Here is a 20,496-nt window from a genome sequence, read left to right on the forward strand (position 1 = left end):
AGTTCAGTGTGTGCTGTGCCCACTGTCGATGAAAGTGAATACATAGTCAATCTACAAAAGAAATGGAAATTTTATTTGAGCCAAATTTGAGGATTATAACCCAGGAACAGAAACTCAGAAAGCTCAGAGAACTGTTCTGCCTGTTAGACGTCAAGACACAGTTATATAAGCTTCTTTGAGACAGAGGACTGTACATCAAATGACTTATTATTGACAGTTTACATAATCCGGATCTGAGTGCCATGCCACCCCTTATCAAGAAGGAATGTTATCTTTAAGGAGTTGCCTTAAGAGAAGTTGCTCTTTATGGGTGAGCAGGAATTTCTGCCGATGAGGAAGGTTTTGGTCAATGCCTAATGCAGACACACAGTACATAGTAGAGGGGAGAGAGGAGGCCAAAGGGCAGAGAAAATTTTTTTTATGTTTAAATTTTTCTTGTCTTGCCAGAAAACATGAATTTCATTTCACACCATCCTCAGAGTTTCTGATTCAGTTGGGTCAGGGAAGATCTCTTTGGGGAGGTGACATTCAAGTTGGAACAGAAATGATTCAATCCCCTGGGTGCTGAAGGAAGAGTTCCAGGTAGAGGGAACAGCAGGTACAAATACTCTGAGCTGAGGAAAGAGCTTTAGTGTTTGACAGAAGGAAGGCTGGTATGGCTGAAGGGTGGTGAGTGAGTGGAAAAGAATTCCAGGCCAATGTTGAAGAGGAAGCAGGGACTGGGTCAGGCAGCACCTGAGTGGCCTTGTGGAGGAGAGTAGATTTATTCTGAGTGCAGTGGGAAAGCTTTGGGAAGCTTTAAACAGGGGAGAAACCTGACCCGGTTCACATAGTTTTAAACCAACACTCAGAGAGTCTCGGAAGGGGGTAAATGCATTCTTCCTTTTCCTCTGAAGCAATCATTGCCCCTATACTGTCCTCCTGCAGCATTTTTTGGACTCTAAAGCTGCCATAGAACTACTTTAAGGTGGGTTGTTGCCATTGTGGAAAACACAGATATATGTCTGCCTCAATCCCAAATCTGGAGGGAAATCTCAAGCTCACAGGCCCTGCTTAGGGAAGAGCCCAGGAAATTCCTCATATGGAGGAATCATATTCTGCCCCACCTGTCCTATATTGCCCTGGCCCCAGTGACTGGACCAGGAGAGACGCCAGCGAAGCCAAACTACAGGCTGGTTAACACTTTGGGAAGTGGCCCACCTAGCCCAGCAAGGTCAGGGATAGCGAGCAAACCACTCCAAAGGGACTGTGTTTTGTAGCAGCAGCAGCAGCAGATGCTAGCGGGAGGAGGAGCTCATATACAGAGCAACGCCGTGAGCGCGGTTAGAAATGGGCAGAAGGGTTTCCCCGGTGGCGCAGTGGTTGAGAGTCCGCCTGCCGATGCAGGGGACACGGGTTCGTGTCCCGGTCCGGGAAGATCCCACATGCCGCGGAGCGGCTGGGCCCGTGAGCCGTGGCCGCTGAGCCTGCGCGTCCGGAGCCTGTGCTCCGCAACGGGAGAGGCCACAGCAGTGAGAGGCCCGCATACCGCAAAAAAACAAGAGCAGAAATTATTGGTAAGCATTAAAGGCCGAGGAAGAGGCCCAGAGCAGTGGGGGAGTCAAGGCAAAAAGATGCTGATCTTTATCAATGGAGTCAATTAATTTGTACCTCTGGGAAGTGGAATAGATGGAAACCGAAGGGACCTGGTTTCTATGGGAGAGCAGGGTCCTCCAGGGAAATCCATTTCAGGAAGGCCTGGATGCAGGGCTCTTCCCGGGTTCTCTGCCTTGATGGTCTCATTTCTACATTTGTCCCACCCGTCCCACCGTACAGGGCGGCGCCTCCCCCATCCGCCTCCATTATCCAAGCCCTTTGCCAGAATGAAGCCTGACAGTCACACTGCACTTAGGAATATCATGTTTACTGAATCCCCTTACACCCTTCAGAGGTAGGACTCTATCATAATTTAGGCCAGAATAAGTATGTCTTCATTTGCAGTTGAAACTTTAGTTTTAGACTTGCCTTCAGAGGAAGAAGGAAACTCCTATAGTACCAAATTAGGAGATAACAGCCCAAGTGACTGTAAATTACTATAGAATAACAGAGCCCCTCCTAAGATATAATTTCTAAGTTATCGAGCAGCACACTTACGGTTTATACATTTATATGTATATAGACATTCTAAAAGTTAAATGTAACATATAACATTTTCTTATGGATGCAAAAGAGATGCATCACTCCTCTGTTTAGAATCCTTTTTTTGTTTTTTTGTTTTGTTTTTTTTTGCGGTACACAGGCCTCTCACTGCTGTGGCCTCTCCCGTTGCGGAGCACAGGCTCCAGACGCGCAGGCTCAGCGGCCTTGGCTCACGGGCCCAGCCGCTCCGCGGCACGTGGGATCTTCCTAGACCGGGGCACAAACCCGTGTCCTCTGCATCGGCAGGCGGACTCTCAACCACTGCGCCACCAGGGAAGCCCTAGAATCCTTTTTTAGTAACCCAATAACCTTTAGGACATAATCCCAAATCTTTAGAAGGGCACATGAAGCCCATCTCTATGGGCTGGTTTTCCTTCTTCTTTGTCTCCTAAAATGCAAAGTTTCTGCTCCAACTGTATGGAACCACCTACAATATCCCAAACGGTTGTGCTCTCTCATGCCTTGTACTGTGTTTATGCATGGCTGCCCTGGGAAGCCTCGTTCCAACTGCTGCCTCTCTAGTTTGAGCTATTCCCCTCCTCTGTGCCCTCATCTCGCTTTGAGCTCACGTCCTCCGTCATGTTTTCATATGTTCCACTGGACTCTTCTGTTTTTACTCTTCTATTCTAGGCTTGGCTCTGAGCTTCCAGAAAGCAGGGACTCTATCTTTCTCCAGTGCCAATCATAGCACCAAGCATACATAATGTGTGGCCCACAATAAATGTTTATTGAATGAATCTACAAAGTCTAGCGCTGCTGTCTGAAACAGAGGTGTAACTTGGGGTTTCCTCGGAAAGACAGATTCTCTACTCTCAACATTTATGCTATAGAAAATGCATAAGATCATTCTTCACACGTGATTCTTAGATAGTGCTGTACAAGGATGGCAAGCTCCATGAAGGTGTTTTCTCTCTCAGGAGAGCATGTCCATTCCTTTGTGTCATCCAGCACAGTTTTTACTTAATATACTTATTTCTTTTCGGCCTTTCTGCAAGCTGGATGTGAGGCGGTCCCTTTCTCTTCACTAGGCACAATGCAGTATGGCACTTCGTTGGCACTTGGTGACCATTTGACAGGATGTGCTTGAGATGAATCACCCTCTGAATAAGTGTCATACTTTTAATTGGTGTGCCCAGCTCTGAAAACAAGTCAGATAATTTAATTCTCAAAAAACAAACTGAGAGGTAGGAATTGCTATGACTATTTTACTGGTAAGAAAATAGCCTAAAGAAAGATTGACTCAACAAAATAACAGTCAATTGTAGGAATAAAGGCTTGGACCCAAGGTATTCTGACAGGAAGTCAATTTTTTACCTCTACAATTATCTTTAGAGAAAATTTCAGGAGTGCTAAAATATGGATGGCTGTTCTGAAGTTCACCCCAGTGGAAATTGTCCCTGTGGTCAATGCACACTAGGAAAGAGAAAGAAAATCAACAAGGAGACAATGAAATGATGGTAGAAATGATCCAAAGGGCCTATTGAACATGCTACTTATGTTTACCTTAGTCACTATAGTGATCTAATTTATCGTAATACATGGAGACCTAAATCCCTAGTTTACACCAAAAAAATAAACTCCCTGTAGTCTCACTTATACGTCATGTCATCTTCAGGAAGCTTTTTATGAGCTGAGTTTGTGTTGACATTGAAGTCTTATGAGTCAAACAAGAGTGAAGAAAACTCAAATGCAGACTTCATTTCTGTCAAGATTTTTTATTGGGTGACAACCAATCAAAATGAGGCTCTGAGTTCATTATTCTAGTTTTTAGAACGCCTGCTCAAAACAAACACTACAAAATATTTTGTTTTCATAACATAATGCTTTGTACCTGTTAGTGTAAAGCACCATGACTCAGAAATTGTAGTTACCATGTCTACACATTATGGCAAAATCTGCTGTAAGAGCACATGAAGACAGTATAAGCTTCTGTGACTTATGATGACCAAATGGCATTGATTCTTATCTCTGTGAATTAAAAGCTTGGGAAATGTCTATGGACCTTCCCCTTGGATGTCATATTGTCTGCTAATCTATAGAAATAACTTCTTGTCTAGTCCCATAATAAATTCAGATGTTTTAATACAGAATTCCTCAAATGATTTTAGCCAAAATGTACAGTGAAAGAAAGAGTTATTACTTCTGCCTGTGGCAGGAACGGGGAGACTACTGAAAGGGTGAGGCATTTGGGGTGGATCTTGGAGGATGAAGAGGACCTTGCTGGATGGATGAGGAGACTAACACTTCCCTGGTCAGGGGACAACATGAACAAAGACTTAAAGGTGAGATTCATCTGCAGTGGGTACTGAGAGTTTACAGAATTCCTGTGAGCATGGAGGACAAAGAGAGAAGGGAGGAAGGCAAGGATGGGGAAATAAGACTGGGGAGGTAAGCTGAAGCCAAGTCAAGAAGAGCTTTATAACATATTCAGTCATTTAGGCTTTATGCTGAAAGCAATTGGGAATTATTTCATCATATGAAATGGTGCTTAAGAAATTAGAGATAAAGGTCCACATATAAAGAATGAATCAGGGAAATTGGTTCAAGATGGTGGAGTGGAAGGATGTGTGCTCACTCCCTCTTGTGAGAGCACTGGAATCACAACTAAGTGCTGAACAATCATTGTCAGGAAGACACTGGAACTCACCAAAAAAGATAACCCACATCCAAAGACAAAGGAGAAGCTGCAATGAGACGGTAGGAGGGGCACAATCACAATAAAATCAAATCCCATAACCACTGGGTGGGTGACTCACAAACTGGAGAACACTTATACCATAGAAGTCCATCCACTGGAGTAAAAGTTCTGAGCCCCACGTCAGGCTTCCCAACCTGGGGGTCTGGCAACGGGAGGAGGAATTCCTAGAGAATCAGACTTTGAAGCCCAGTGGGATTTGGTTGCAGGACTTTGACAGAACTGGGGGAAACAGAGACTCCACTCTTGGAGGGGACACACAAAATAGTGTGCACATCAGGACCCGGGGGAAGGAGCAGTGACGCCATAGGAGACTGAGCCAGACCTACCAGCTAGTGTAGGAGGGTCTCCTGCAGAGGCGGGGGTTGGCTGTGGCTCACCATGGGGGCAAGGACACAGGCAGCAGAAGCTCTAGGAAGTACTCCTTGGCATGAGCCTTCCCGGAGTCCACCATTAGACCCGCCAAAGAGCCTGTAGCCTCCAGTGCTGAGTTGCCTCAGGCCAAACAACCAACAGGGAACTCAGCCCCACCCATCAGCAGACAAGCAGATTAAAGTTTTACTGAGTTCTGCCCACCAGAGCAACACTCAGTTCGACCCACCACCAGTCCCTCCCATCAGGAAACTTGCACAAACCTCTTAGATAGCTTTATCCACCAGAGGGCAGACAACAGAAGCAAGAAGATCTACAATCCTGCAGCCTGTGGAACAAAAACCGCATTCACAGAAAGAAAGACAAAATGAAAAGGCAGAGGACTATGTAACAGATGAAGGAGCAAGATAAAACCCCAGAAAAACAACTAAATGAAGTGGATATAGGCAACATTCCAGAAAAAGAATTCAGAATAATGCTACTGAAGATGATCCAGGACCCTGTAAAAAAGAATGGAAGCAAAGATCGAGAAGATGCAAGAAGTGTTTAACAAAGACCTAGAAGAATTAAAGAACAAATACCTAGAAGGATTAAAGAACAAACAAACAGAGATGAACAATACAATAACTGAAATGAAAAATACACTAGAAGGAAGCAAGAGCAGAATAACTGAGGCAGAAGAACGGATAAGTGACCTTGAAGACAGAATGGTGGAATTCACTGCTATGGAACAGAATAAATAAAAAAGAATGAAAAGAAATGAAGACAGCTTAAGAGACCACTGGGACAACATTAAATGCACCAACATTCACATTATAGGGGTCCCAGAAGAAGAAGAGAAAGAGAAAGGACCTGAGAAAATATTTGAAGAGATTATAGTTGAAACTTCCCTACCATGGGAAAGGAAATAGCCACCCAAGTCCAGGAAGTGCAGAGAGTCCCAGGCAGGATAAACCCAAGGAGAAACCCACCAAGACACATAGTAATCAAATAGACAAAAATTAAAGACAAAGGAAAATTATTAAAAGCAACAAGGGAAAAACAACAAATAACCTAAAAGGGAACTCCCATAAGGTTAACAGCTGATTTCTCAGCAGAAACTCTACAAGCCAGAAGGGAGGGGCATGATATATTTAAGGTGATGAAAGGGAAGAACCTACAGCCAAGATTACTCTACTCGGCAAGGGCCTCATTCAGATTCGACAGAGAAATCAAAAGCTCTACAAACAAGCAAAAGCTAAGAGAATTCAGCACCACCAAACCAGCTCTATAACAAATGCTAAAGGAACTTCTCTAAGTGGGAAACAGAAGAGAAGAAAAAGACCTACAAAAACAAACCCAAAACAATTAAGAGAGTGGTAACAGGAACATACATATCAATAATGGATTAAATGCTCCAACCAAAAGACACAGGCTTGGGACTTCCTTAGTGGCACAGTGGTTAAGAATCAGCCTGCCAATACAGGGACACAGGTTTGAGCCCTGGTCTGGGAAGATCTCACATGCCACGGGAGCAATTAAGCCCATGTGCCACAACTATTGAGCCTGCACTCTAGAGCCGGCGAGCCACAACTACTGAGTCCGTGTGCCACAACTACTGCAGCCCGTGGGCCTAGAGCCTGTGCTCCACAACAAAGAGAAGCCACTGCAATGAGAAGCCAGCACACGCAACAAAGAGTAACCCCCACTCTCCGCAACTAGAGAAAGCCTGCTCACAGCAATGAAGACCCAACAAAGCTAAAAAATAAATAAATGAATAAATTTATTTAAAAATAAAAAGACACAGGCTTTCTGAGTGGATACAAAAACAAGACCTGTATATATGCTGTCTACAGGAGACCCACTTCAGACCTAGGGACACGTACAGACTGAAAGTGAGGGTATCGAAAAAGATATTCCATGTAAATGGAAATCAAAAGAAAGCTGGAGTAGCAATTCTCATATCAGAAAAAATAGACTTTAAAACAAAGAATATTACAAGAGACAAGGAATGACACTACATAATGATCAAGGGAACAATCCAAGAAGAAGATATAACAATTATAAAAATATATACACCCAACATAGGAGCACCTCAGCACATAAGGCAAATATTAGCAGCTATAAAAGAGGAAATTGACAGTAACACAATAATAGTGGGGGACTTTAACATCTCACTTGCACCAATGAACAGATCATCCAGACAGAAAATTCATAAGGAAACACAAGCTTTAAATGACACAATAGATCAGATATATTTAATTGATATTTATAGGACATTCCATCTGAAAACAGCAGATTACACTCTCAAGTGCACATGAAATATTCTCCAGGATAGATCACATCTTGGGTCACAAATCAAGCCTTGGTAAATTTAAGAAAATTGAAATTGTATCAAGCATCTTTTCCAACCACAACGCTATGAGATTAGAAATCAATTACAGGGGGAAAAAATGTAAAAAACACAAACACATGGAGGCTAAACAATACACTACTAAATAACCAAGAGATCACTGAAGAAATCAAAGAGGAAATAAAAAAATACCTGGAGACAAATGAAAACACAATGATCCAAAACCTATGGGATGCAGCAAAAGCAGTTCTAAGACAGAAGTTTATAGCTATACAAGCCTACCTCAACAAACAAGAAAAATCTCAAGTTAACAATCTAACCTTACATCTAAAGGAACTAGAGAAAGAAGAACAAACAAAGCCCAAAGTTAGCAGAAGGAAAGAAATCTTAAAGATCAGAGTACAAATAAATAGGAACAAAGAAAACAATAGCAAAGACCAATAAAACTAAAAGCTGGTTCTTTGAGAAGATAAGCAAAATTGATAAACCTTTAGCCAGACTCGTCAATAAAAAGAGGGAGAGGACTCAACTGAATAAAATTAGAATGAAAAAGGAGAAGTTACAACGGACACCACAGAAGTATAAAGCATCATAAGAGACTACTACAAGCAACTCTATGCCAGTAAAATGGACAACCTGGAAGAAATGGACAAATTCTTAGAAAAGTATGACCTTCCAAGGCTGAACCAGGAAGAAATAGAAAATATGAACAGACCGATCACAAGTAATGAAATTGAAACTGTGATTAAAAATCTTCCAACAAACAAAAGTCCAGGACCAGATGGCTTCACAGGTGAATTCTATCAAACATTTAGAAAAGAGCTAACACCCATCCTTCTCAAACTCTTCCCAAAAATTGCAGAGGAAGGAACACTCCCAAACTCATTCTGCGAGGCCACAATCACCCTGATACCAAAACCAGACAAAGTTACTACAAAAAAAGAAAATTACAGACCAATATCACTGATGAATAGAGATGCAAAAATCCTCAACAAAATACTGGCAAACAGAATCCAACAACACATTAAAAGGATCATACACCATGGTCAAGTGAGATTTATCCCCGGGATGCAAGTATTCTTCAATATATGCCAATCAATCAATGTGATACACAATATTAACAAACTGAAGAATAAAAACAATATGATGATCTCAATAGATGCAGAAAATCTTTTGACAAAATTCAACACCCATTTACGATAAAACCTCTCCAGAAAGTGGGCATACAGGGAACCTACTTCAACATAATAAAAGCCATATATGACAAACCCACAGCAAACATCATTCTTGCTGGTGAAAAGCTGAAAGTATTTCCTCTAAGATCAGGAACAAGACAAGGATATCCACTCTCACCACTGTTATTCAACATAGTTCTGGAAGTCCTAGCCACAGCCATCAGAGAAGAAAAAGAAATAAAAGGAATACAAACTGGCAAAGAAGAAGTAAAACTGTCACTGCAGATGACATGATACTATACATAGAGAGTCCTAAAGATGCCACCAGAAAACTACTGGAGCTAATCAATGAATTTGGTAAAGTTGCAGGATACAAAATTAATGCACAGAAATCTCTTTCATTCGTATACACTAATGATGAAAAATCTGAAAGAGAAATTAAGGAAACACTCCCATTCACCATTGCAACAAAAATAATAAAATACCTAGGAATAAACCTACCTATGTAGGTAAAGACCTGTACTCAGAAAACTATAAGACACTGATGAAAGAAACCAAAGATGACACAGACAGATGGAGAGATATACCATGTTCTTGGATTGTAAGAATCAATGTTGTGAAAATGACTATACTACCCAAAGCAATCTACAGGTTCAATGCAATGCCTATCAAATTAGCAATGGCATTTTTTACAGAACAAAAATAAAATATCTTAAAATTTGCATGGAGACAGAAAAAGACCCCGAATAGCCAAAGCAATATTGAGGGGAAAAAATGGAGCTGGAGGAATCAGACTCCCTGACTTCAGACTATACTACAAAGCTACAGTAATAAAGACAGTATGGTACTGGCACAAAAACAGAAATATAGATCAATGGAACAAGATAGAAGGCCCAGAGGTAAACTCACACACCTATGGTCAACTAATCTATGATAAAGGAGGCAAGGATATACAATGGAGAAAAGACAGTCTCTTCAATAAGTGGTGCTGGGAACACTGGACAGCTACATGTAAAAGAATGAAATTAGAGCATTCCCTAACACCATACACAAACGTAAACTCAAAATGGATTAAAGACCTAAGCGTAAGACTGGACACTGTAAGACTCTTAGAGGAAAACACAGGAAGAACACTCTTTGACATAAATCACAGCAAGATCTTTTTTGATCCACATCCTAGAGTAATGGAAATAAAAACAAAAAAAAAAAAACAAATGAGACCTAATGAAACTTAAAAGCTTTTACACAGCAAAGGAAACTATAAACAAGATGAAAAGACAACCCTCAGAATGGGAGAAAATATTTGTAAATGAATCAGTGGACAAGGATTAATCTCCAAAATATATAAACAGCTCATGCAGCTCAATATTATAAAAACAAAAAAACCCAATCAAAAAATGGGCAGAAGACCTAAATAGACACTTCTCCAAGAAGGCATACAGATGGCCAAGAGACACATGAAAAGCTGCTCATCATCACTAATTATTAGAGAAATGCAAATCAAAACTACAATAAGGTATCACCAGTTAGAATGGGCATCATCAGAAAATCTACAAACAACAAATGCTGGAGAGGGTGTGGAGAAAATGGAACCCTCTTGCACTGTTGGTGGGAATGTAAACTGATACAACCACTATGAAGAACAGTACAGAGGTTCCTTAAAAAACTAAAAATAGAATTACATATGACCCAGCCATCCCACTACTGGGCATATACCTAGAGAAAACCATAATTCAAAAAGACACATGCACCCCAATGTTCATTGCAGCACTATTTACAATAACCAGGGCATAGAAGCAACCTAAATGCCCATCGAGAGGTGAATGGATAAAGAAGTGGTACATATATACAATATATTACTCAGCCATAAAAAGGAACGAAATTGGGTCATTTGTAGAGATGTGGATGCATCTAGAGACTGTCATACAGAGTGAAGTAAGTCAGAAAGAGAAGAACAAATATTGTGTATTAATGCATATATGTGGAATCTAGAAAAATGGTACAGATGAACTGGTTTGCAAGGCAGAAACAGAGACACAGATGTAGAGAACAAACGTAAGGAAACCAAGGGGGGAAGTGGGGGTGGGGGTGGTGGTATGAATTGGGAGACTGGGATTGACATATATACACTAATATGTATAAAATGGATAACTAGTAACCTGCTGTATAAAAAAAAATAAAATAACATTTTAAAAAAGCAGAAAAAGATATGAACCAATGTGACCCTCACAAAGAAGTTAACAACTAAGCATACATCTCTTTTTTTAACCTAGCATTCAGCAGAGGAAATTAAGGACAGAGACAGACTTTTTTGCATTATTAATGTGAAGCAATGATGGTTTTAGTTCATGATGTACAACTGGAAGGTAAACCACTGTGCTTTAACCCAGGAATACACTGGGATATGGTTTAGGAACTCAGGGTGGCCTGTTGGGACAGCTGGATTTCTTTTAGTGACTCTATGCTTTGTGATCTCCAGTCTGACAGGATGCTTATTGGGCCTTGGTCTTCTCAACTATAAATAAGGAAGTGAAATTAGATCAATGATTTATATCAGCTGTTGGCAAATTTTTTCTCTAAAGGGCTAGATCATAAATATTTAGGACTTGAGGGCTATGCAGTCTCTGTCACAACTGTTCAGCTCTGCCACTGTAGCTCAAAAGCAGCCACAGACAATACATAAATGAGTGGGTGTGGCTGTGTCCCAATAAAACTTTATTTACAAACACTGAAATTTGAATTTTCTATAATTTTCATATGTCATGACATTTTAGACTTCTTATGATTTTTTCAACCATTAAAAAAATATGAAACCCATTCTTAGTTTGCAGGTCTTAAAAAAACTAGACAGTGGGTTGAATTTTGGCCCATGGGCCATTGTTAGCCAACTCCTCTTTCTATATGCCTTATTTACTTATAGGAAAAATGTAATACTTTTTAAAGTTCAACAATACTATATGTGCCAATTTTTTCTATATTTAGTAACTTATTTTAAAATATAGCCAATCTGTATTAACAAAACTTAAGCTGGTTATAAGGGTGTTTGCTTTACAATGAAAAAGATTTACTGAAGAACACTCTATAGGACCAAAATAAAATAACTTTCTTGATATTCCCACCATGATCACAGAATAGTTTAAAGAGAAACTAACTTATCTATCAATATATTGTCAGTCTGAGGGATAAGAAGATGTTTTAAAAATACAGCATAATATTTTTAAGACACTGTTTTTAAAAATGAAAAAGGGTTGAACAGATATTTATACACTGATGTTCACAGCAGCATTATTCACAGTAGCCAAAAGGTGGAAATAACCCAAGTATCCATCAATGGATAAACAAAATGTGATAAACACATTCAATGGAATATTATTCAGTCTTTAAAAAGGATGGAAATTACGATACATGCTACAGCATGGATAAACCTTGAAGACATTATGCTGAGTGAAACATGCTAGGCACAAAATGACCAAAATTGTATATTTCTATTTGTATGTGATACCTAGAGCAGTCTCATTCATAGAGACATAAAGTAGAACAGTGGTCACTAGGGGTTGGAAGAAGAGGGGAATGGGAAGTTAATGTTTAATGGGTATGGAGTTTCAGTTTGGGAAGATGAAAAGTTTCTGGAGATGGATGGTGGTGATGGTTGCATTAAAAATGTGAATGTACTTAATGCCACTGAACTATGCACTTAAACATAGTAAAAATGGTAAACTTTATGTTAGGTGTATTTTACCACAACAACAGAAAAAAAGTGAGGAAAAGAACAATGAAATGGCTAAACAAGTATCACACATCACAAAAGGGAGAATCGAGGACAGGCTGCAGGACTAGAGCCTAGTATGGTAGTAGAGAATGCTGTGAACCCAAAATGACCTTGTCAACTTTAACGTCTGTCTTTTGAGCACTCTATTTGTTACCAATGTCTTTTCCTGTGTACTCTATTTCAGAGCACATTGTATGAGAGAATCTTCTCTACTGACATTTTAAAGAGGAGGAAACAGAGGTTTAGAGAGGTTCATTGTCAAGGAGCCAGCAGGCAGGGTTGAGAAGCAAATCCAGGACTGCACATCCAAAGCCTCTGTGCTAAACCACCTTGGGACACTGCCTCCCTGAAATTCTGAATCTGCCCATTTTAGGGTTTTGAAATCCTCTGCCATTGAATGCAGGCTTTTCAGTGTAATTTATGCAGCCGTTGCTCCCTTTGAAGGAGAGAGGACTTGAGTAACTGCATTTCCCGAGAGTCTGGGTCTGCAGCACAGGACCTGTGTGCTATTGGTTTATGGAAAGGCTAGAAGGCTGATGCCATGTGCTGTGGGCCAGGTTGATTTGTGTCTTCACTCTCTGTAGAATGACTAATATAACCTTTTAGCCCACAGATTTCCACCTCAGACGTCTACATGACACCACTAAATAATAAATATGTGCATGTCTTATCTCCCCCACTTGACTGTAAGATAAGGGCAGGAGTTGAGCCTGTTTAATATTTATATCCTCCATAGGATTGCCCCGTGCAGGGCTTTGCACCAAATAGCCACTCAGCAAATATTTGTTGAATGAATGCATAAATGAATGTTAAATAATCTGCCTCCAGATTTTCCTTTTGTTTCAAATTGTCTTCTCCATCTGACACATGTGAGTGCCATCCGTGTCCCTTTCATGGGTATTTCAGATGCCCTCAACCATTTCTTGTGTTCTGGACAGCCTTTTCTAATCACTGTGGAAACAAGCTGGGGGCCAAAAATAGAACCTCCTTGACAACTTCCCAGAGGACTTCCATCTCCGATTCCTGAGGTGGCAATACCAACTCTGTTAGAGTAGAATGGGAGTTTCATGACTGCCACAGTCTTGGTTGTTTTGCCACTGTCTGATGTTTAAAAGCGATAGAAGTTATCCCTACATGGTGCTTAATACAAACTGCAATCACCCTTGGAAGGTGGGGTTTGGCACAGGTAGAGGAAATGTCATCAAGTACATGAATATCCCAGTTTCTCTTAAGGATGTTTAAAGGTGCTCCAAAAAGAGACAGATTTTCTTTGTCTTTACCTCCCTCTCTTCCTCCCTCCTCCACTCCTGCCTCCTTTCTTGTTCTCTGTCTTTCTCTTTTTCCTTCTTTCCCTGTCTGGTTTATGGCAGGGTCAGTGACTCATCCATGTTTTCAAGCCAGCACATATTATGACAAGACAAGAATGTATATAAGCACATGCTCCACCACGCTGCTGAGCCCTTTGGATTAAACTGGGGAAAATCCACAGCCACTGCCACTGCTTCAATCTAGAATTATCACTAGTCCATGTACACTGGCACATAGGTTCCCAGCATTGTGCTATGAGGAATTAGATAAGAGACTGGCTCCTTCTCCAGGGACACTGTAAGACAGTAGGAAGATGGGACAGATACAGAGCTAAGGGAACATCTAAGTGTTAAGTGGTTGATAATAAAATCTACATAGACACTTAGTAGTTATAATTTCCATTTACAAAGTGTTTCCTCTGTGCCGGGCACCATGCTAAGGATGTCATCAATCCTAACTACAACCCACAAGTACACAGGTGTGGGGAGACGGTATGTCCAGCCTCTGCTACCAGCCGTAGGACTTTTGAGCATTGATGATCCTCTTTGTTTCCATTTCCTCATCTCTGAAATAAGAATCATCAGGGAGTGCTTGCTTCGGCAGCACATATACTAAAATGGGAACGATACGGAAGAGATTAGCATGGCCCCTGCACAAGGATGACACGCAAATTCGTGAAGTGTTCCATGTTTTTTCCTTGTATGTACCAGTGAATTTTTACATTTTTAACAAATTAAAAAGTCAAGTAATCTCTGAGATGCTGGCTTATTTTCACTCCAGTATATTAGCCTTTTTCCATATGTCTATAAATTCAAAGATTCAGTATTAAATTAAAAATTTTTTTTATTCAGAAAAAAAAAAGAATCATCATGGAGAAACTTACCTTATAGAGTTGATATTACATGAAAAAATGTAAGTATCATGCTTGAAACAGTGCCTGATGTGGAGTCAATGGCCTATGAATATTAGGTTTTATGACCCTGAGGTTCTGAGAGGTTAAATAACTTGCCAACATTCACTCAATAAATTTATATCAGGATGAGAATTCAAACTCAAACCTGACTGATCCCAAGACCCGCAGATCTTAACCACTCCAGCATAATGGTAGTTCAGAGAGCCGTAAATCATTATGGATTGGTGTGAAAAGGGGGAAGATTTACAGAGAATGTGAGAGCATCTGAAGGATGGAGAAGAAATTAGTGTAAAACAAATAGAGACTCTTGGCTTTGATGGAGGAAGATCTCTTAAGTTAACAAAATGTCCCTCTTTACCAAATCCCACCTCTGGGTTTTCTTTCTTGCCAGCCAGACTCACCCTCCTTCCACTGAAGAAGACATAGCAGCTGAAATACCCACCACTAAAGATGTTCTGAAGGTCAAAAACGTTCCCTGCCCCTCCATGAATCTCTATAGTACCCTGGGTCTTGGTTTCTTTGACTCTATTTTACTTAAAAATTTTTTTTCTGATTATATGCATATATATTTATTGAAGTATAATTGATTTACAATATTGTGTTAGTTTCAGGTGTATATTATAGCGATTCTTTTTTCAGATTCCTTTTGCTCTATTTTAGATTTTACTTGTTAATGTGCATGTGACTTTAAGAAAGAAAATTTGACATGCTAGCACTTAATTATGTAAATACTTTATTTACGTTAGAACAGTATTTATCAATGTGGAAGGAAGGGTGTACTACCTCTATTCTTCTTGGGATAACTGGGATCCTTTCAAAGTTAAGGGAATAGAGTGACTGTATGTACATGTATATGTGTATCAATGTCTATATCTATATATCTGAATCTATATGTATATTGAAATATAATGGTAGTTTGGGAAGCACTCTTTAGCGTCATGAGTTACAGGAGACTAGTTAGCAGGAGTTTAATCTTTGTAGTTCACCGAGTGTCTAATTATAGTTCACATTTCTAATCTTAGGCTCACCTACAATGATGGGCTCCCTCTCCTTTTCCTTCTCTATCCTCAAGTTCTGGAGTCTTTAACAGACTGTGTGGGAGAGGATGACTGGTAATACACAGAGGACTAGGGACATGGTGAAGGGGAGGCGAGGGAAGCAGGCATGAGCAAGGTCAAGGGACCATGGGAGAGAGTGCAGGCATGGGGCAGGCTATGGGTAGGCACTTGGTGCACCTGGGGCAGGGCGGAGGACAGCCACTCCTGTGAGCTCAGGGACACCTAAATAGACTTGGGAAGCCACTCCACAAAGCACGTTGTTCCCTGGTTCTGCATGGAGAGTGTTATTTGCATCTGAGGCAGAGAAGCAACTAAACCTGTTTGGGATTCCCAGTCCGTGTTGGATACTTTTTGGTTGTTCCCTCCCCAATTACCACCCGTCAGCTGGATTCCACCAATAATGAAGCCTGGGTCATCAAGACCGACCTAAATGGACCCCTCTAACCCATTGACCATAAGGCCATGTGGCCCCTCCTGCTACGGTAAGGGGCGTAGGTCTAAGTGAAATGTGCACTATGCATTTCTCCCTCCTCACCCAGCACAATCTTAGACCTCTAGAACATTTTCCTACCTTGCAAAATGGCCCTGAAGTGCATTTGACAATCTTGTAGTGATTACATTTTATTTCTGATCTCTGTTATGCCTTTGTTCAAGGTTTCATCATCTCTCACCTGCACCACTGCAATAAACACCTTATTAATCTTTATGTCTTCCCCTCTACTTTGTAACTGATGCGAGAACTGTCTTTCTCAATCACACATCTACAATCATCATTGTCACCAGCTTTTTTGGGCATGCTTTGACTTCTTTTTTCCCCCCAATGAAATGTAATATGGAATGTTACATAAAACATTGAAGCAGGCCTGCCCTGTGGAAGTGGGTTTGGGTGCAGGCAGAGTCCTTGCATGCTCAGCCTGTCTCATCCCGTCTTTTGCCCCCTTAACCTTGACCAGTCCCGGTCCTCTCAGTGGCATCCACAGGATCCTTTAGAACCCATTTGGAGCACGAGCGTCCTAAAGCATATGGCCCAGCTTCTCCAGCCTCCTCCTGAGTTCTCCTTCTGTGTAGCTTCAACTCCAGAGCACTTACCGTGCTCGCCACCTTTGCACAGGCTGCCTCTTCTGTCTGGAATGCTCTCCTCCTCTTCTCTATCCAATGATCTCCTCTGATGCTTTGAGAAGGAGCACAGATGTCACCTCCTCTTAGAACCATCCGCAACATCCCTGGGGAGAGTTGGTTACCCTCTGTGTCCGTTGCTCTCCCTGCCCATCTCTAATTTACCATTTGCTACATTGTTTTACAATGTTTTTTATTTTTATTTTAAATTTTTTTGGGCTGCATTGGGTCTTCGTTGCTGCGCATGGGCTTTCTCTAGTTGCGGCTAGCAGGGCTACTCTCTTTGTTGCGGTGCATGGGCTTCTCATCGCGGTGGCTTCTCTTGCTGCGGAGCACAGGCTCTAGGCATGTGGGCTTCAGTAGTTGTGGCGCTCGGGTTCGTGTGGCTCCGCAGCATGTGGGATCTTCCCGACCAGGGATCAAACCTGTGTCTCCTGCACTGGCAGGCGGATCCTTAACCACTGCGCCACCAGGGAAGCCCTTACAATTTTTAATTTGCATCTGTATCATCCCTCACTCAGCTATCGGAAAGGCCGTGTCTTATAGTGTATGTTCCCTCATGTCTGTTCCTGTCTCCTAGGCCAGTGCTTGTCCTTGGCAGGTTGTAAATGATCATCATTGATTAACTGGGAAAAATTAGTGCACTGAGCCCAAGTCAGAATCAAAGAGTATCTTGAGTCACTGATAATTTAGCAAATTTGGTGAAAATCAGTGAACGTTTTCTTCATTCTTTGTGGAGTAAACTAACATTGTGGTTTTGTCCTTTAAACTACATTGAGACAAAATGGACTTTTTTAGGGTATATTTTCAGTCAAGATGTCCTGAGTCAAATGAAACGGAAGAAAATGGTTCCCTAGCCTTTCTGGGAAATGATCCTACTTCTCCTTCAAGGTTCAACTCATACATTATCTTCTCCCTGGGGCTTTTGTTGGCTTCTCATTCCCATGTTTGTCTCTTTTATTTAACTCTTCTAATGACGATTGGCTCTACTGTAGAATCCATTCTTTAATTCCCTGCCCTGGACTCAATCAGTATTTTGAGTTGAAATATGTTGATCCAGGGTAGCAAAAGCTGGGTCTTGTGGTTTTTTCACTCTGTCTTCTCTGTTAAGCAACAAAGGACTTGAATCTCCAAGGACTTTTTTTTCAGCCTCAGCCAAAAAAAAAAAAAAAAAAAAATCAGAGGAAGAAGGCTTGCTGGAACATGTGCCATTTGTTAATTTGAGCACGTGGGTCTTCTTTAGAAGGCTTACAGGAAGGTAAAGATTACTATCCAAAAAAGGGAAGATTACTTAGCATTTTCCACATTTCAAGGATGTAGCAGAATTTAATGAAGGGCAAAAGACGTCTCTGTTGGGAGAGTCCAATAATGGACATCATTAGGTGTGCAAAAGAAAGCACCAGGTGAGATGAGCCAGGTGGTCTGTAACAAGAATGCTCAGTTTTCTCTGCAGAGTACTGGGAGCTGGAAGAGAAGGAGAGTTGGATAATGGGAATCTTGATAGGGATGGTGTGCCCCAGCGATTTGGGGGCAGGCCGAGCCCCAAGACAAGAAAGTGCTGGTAAAAAGTTTCCCCTGGGGGGATGGCTGAGGCACTGCAAGTACACTATCCTCTTGCATTCAATATTCAGTTATTATCCCACGAGATGCTAGTCCCTCTTCATTCTTTCCAAACAATCAGATAAGTCTGTAGAGCACAATGGCTTTTATGTTGGTGGTGTATTTTGGAAGAAATGAAGACAAAGGTGGTTGCACATAGCATGGGAAGAGAAGAGTAGTCACAGGAGAAGGACAAGTGAGCAGGGATCAAGAATTCAGAAGGGGCTTCCCTGGTGGTGCAGTGGTTAAGAATCTGCCTGCCCTATCAGGGGACATGGGTCCGATCCCTGGTCCGGGAAGATCCCACACGTCGCGGAGCAACTAAGCCCGTGCACCACAACTACTGAAGACGTGTGCCACAACTACTGAGCCTGTGCTCTAGAGCCCGCGAGCCACAACTAGTGAAGGCCGTGTGCTGCAGCTACTGAAGCCTGCGCACCTAGAGCCCGTGCTCTGCCACAGGAGAAGCCACCGCAATGAGAAGCCTGCACACCACGATGAAGAGTAGTCCCCGCTCACTGCAATTAGAGAAAGCCCACACGCAGCAACGAAGACCCAACGCAGCCAAAAATAAATAAATAAAATAAATTAAAAAAAAAAAGAATTCAGAAGAAGCAGGGAGTCTGGGCAAGAGGTAACTAGGATGTCAACCGACCTCTGGGGGATAACATGGAATCTTGAGGAGTGTGCTGTACATCTCCCAGTTCATGGATTGGAGACTCCAACCTTTTAATTTGGTTATTAAAGGAAAGGGCTCCTCTTTCCTTTTGGGCTACAAAAGGAATGTATAGCAGAAGAGTGTGGGTGATTTCTTACTAGCAGGAGATGCTTCTCCCCACTAGTAGGGCTATTTTAGGACCTCTCTAAGACCCGGGCATCTTGATTTTAGAGGGCTTCTGTCACATTTGTCACATTAAATACAACACAGTATTTTGTTGTATAAATGTGAAACCATCTTTGTAAACTTGCTTTTGATATTATTATATATTCTTGATATAATTATTAATTTGCATTTTAGAGTGTTTTATTTTGGACCCAACACATTTTTTTAAGAGCAGATTTTAAACATTTTCCTGTACCTCTGCAAGGCTTGTGAGCCTTTAGCCCTGTGCTTAATATAGCTAATAGATAAAATGTTCATACATGAAAGTAAGCTCTTTCTTGAAGACTTAAAGCCAATTCCCAAAGAAGCATTATCAGCTTCCCCTGACAAACACAGATATTTAACTCACATGCACAAATGACTTAGACCCTGATTTTCCAAATTGGATTTCAGTAGGTTAATTAAAATAGCATAGAAATAATTTTTAGTGTAGGTCTTTATCTATAAGCCTTTTGGTTATCAATTAGGGTCTTGTTTCTAATTAAAAAATAAAACAAAACAATGCACACAGTAATTAATAAATGAAAACCTTCAAAGTATACCTCAAGGCCCGATAAGAACTCTAATTTTTTTTAAAGCATTTTCGTGTCAAGAGACTATTCAAAGTACAGGTTTTATAGATATTTTCCTTTTAAAGAGAGTTCTCTTAGCTAATCAGATGCCGAGTGGTGTTGCCTTTAATTTTATCTGGCCAAGCTTCCCTCCATCTGTTTTCCCATAATGCTCTCATTCTCTCCTCCAGATGTTTGGCACAGCATCTCAACTTGATGTCTATTTCTTTTCGTTCTCCTTCACCTCACATGAACCTTCCAAATCATAATTCTTTAGAAATAGACACAAGGAGTTTTATTTCAAATCACCATTTTTACTTAAGGAGTTCCATCTCCAAGGTCAGTGGAAGTCAAAACAATTTCTCATTGTAGAATTTCTTGGCTGTGTATATTTTTTAAAAAGGAAAAAAAAAGAGAAAGAAAGGGAAGGAAACAGAAACACAAGATTATTAAGCAATATCCTCATGTTCACATAAGCCAGGGACTCAGGAAAAAGAATTAAACATCAAGAATTCTGCTTTTGATTCTTTTTTAACATTTGATTTAC

General features: G+C 41.0%; 1 protein-coding gene and 1 non-coding gene across 2 annotated transcripts in view; both read left to right on the plus strand.

The window, feature by feature from the left end:
• The window catches only part of CPO (carboxypeptidase O), a 114,430-nt gene that overhangs the window by 13,917 nt on the left and 80,017 nt on the right, over positions 1-20,496 (plus strand).
• On the plus strand, positions 14,417-14,523 carry LOC136126202 (U6 spliceosomal RNA). Its single transcript, XR_010656091.1, has one exon. It is a non-coding gene; the product is annotated as a U6 spliceosomal RNA (small nuclear RNA).

Source organism: Phocoena phocoena, chromosome 7, assembly GCF_963924675.1.
Source record: "Phocoena phocoena chromosome 7, mPhoPho1.1, whole genome shotgun sequence".
In the NCBI taxonomy this organism is placed as follows: domain Eukaryota; kingdom Metazoa; phylum Chordata; class Mammalia; order Artiodactyla; family Phocoenidae; genus Phocoena; species Phocoena phocoena.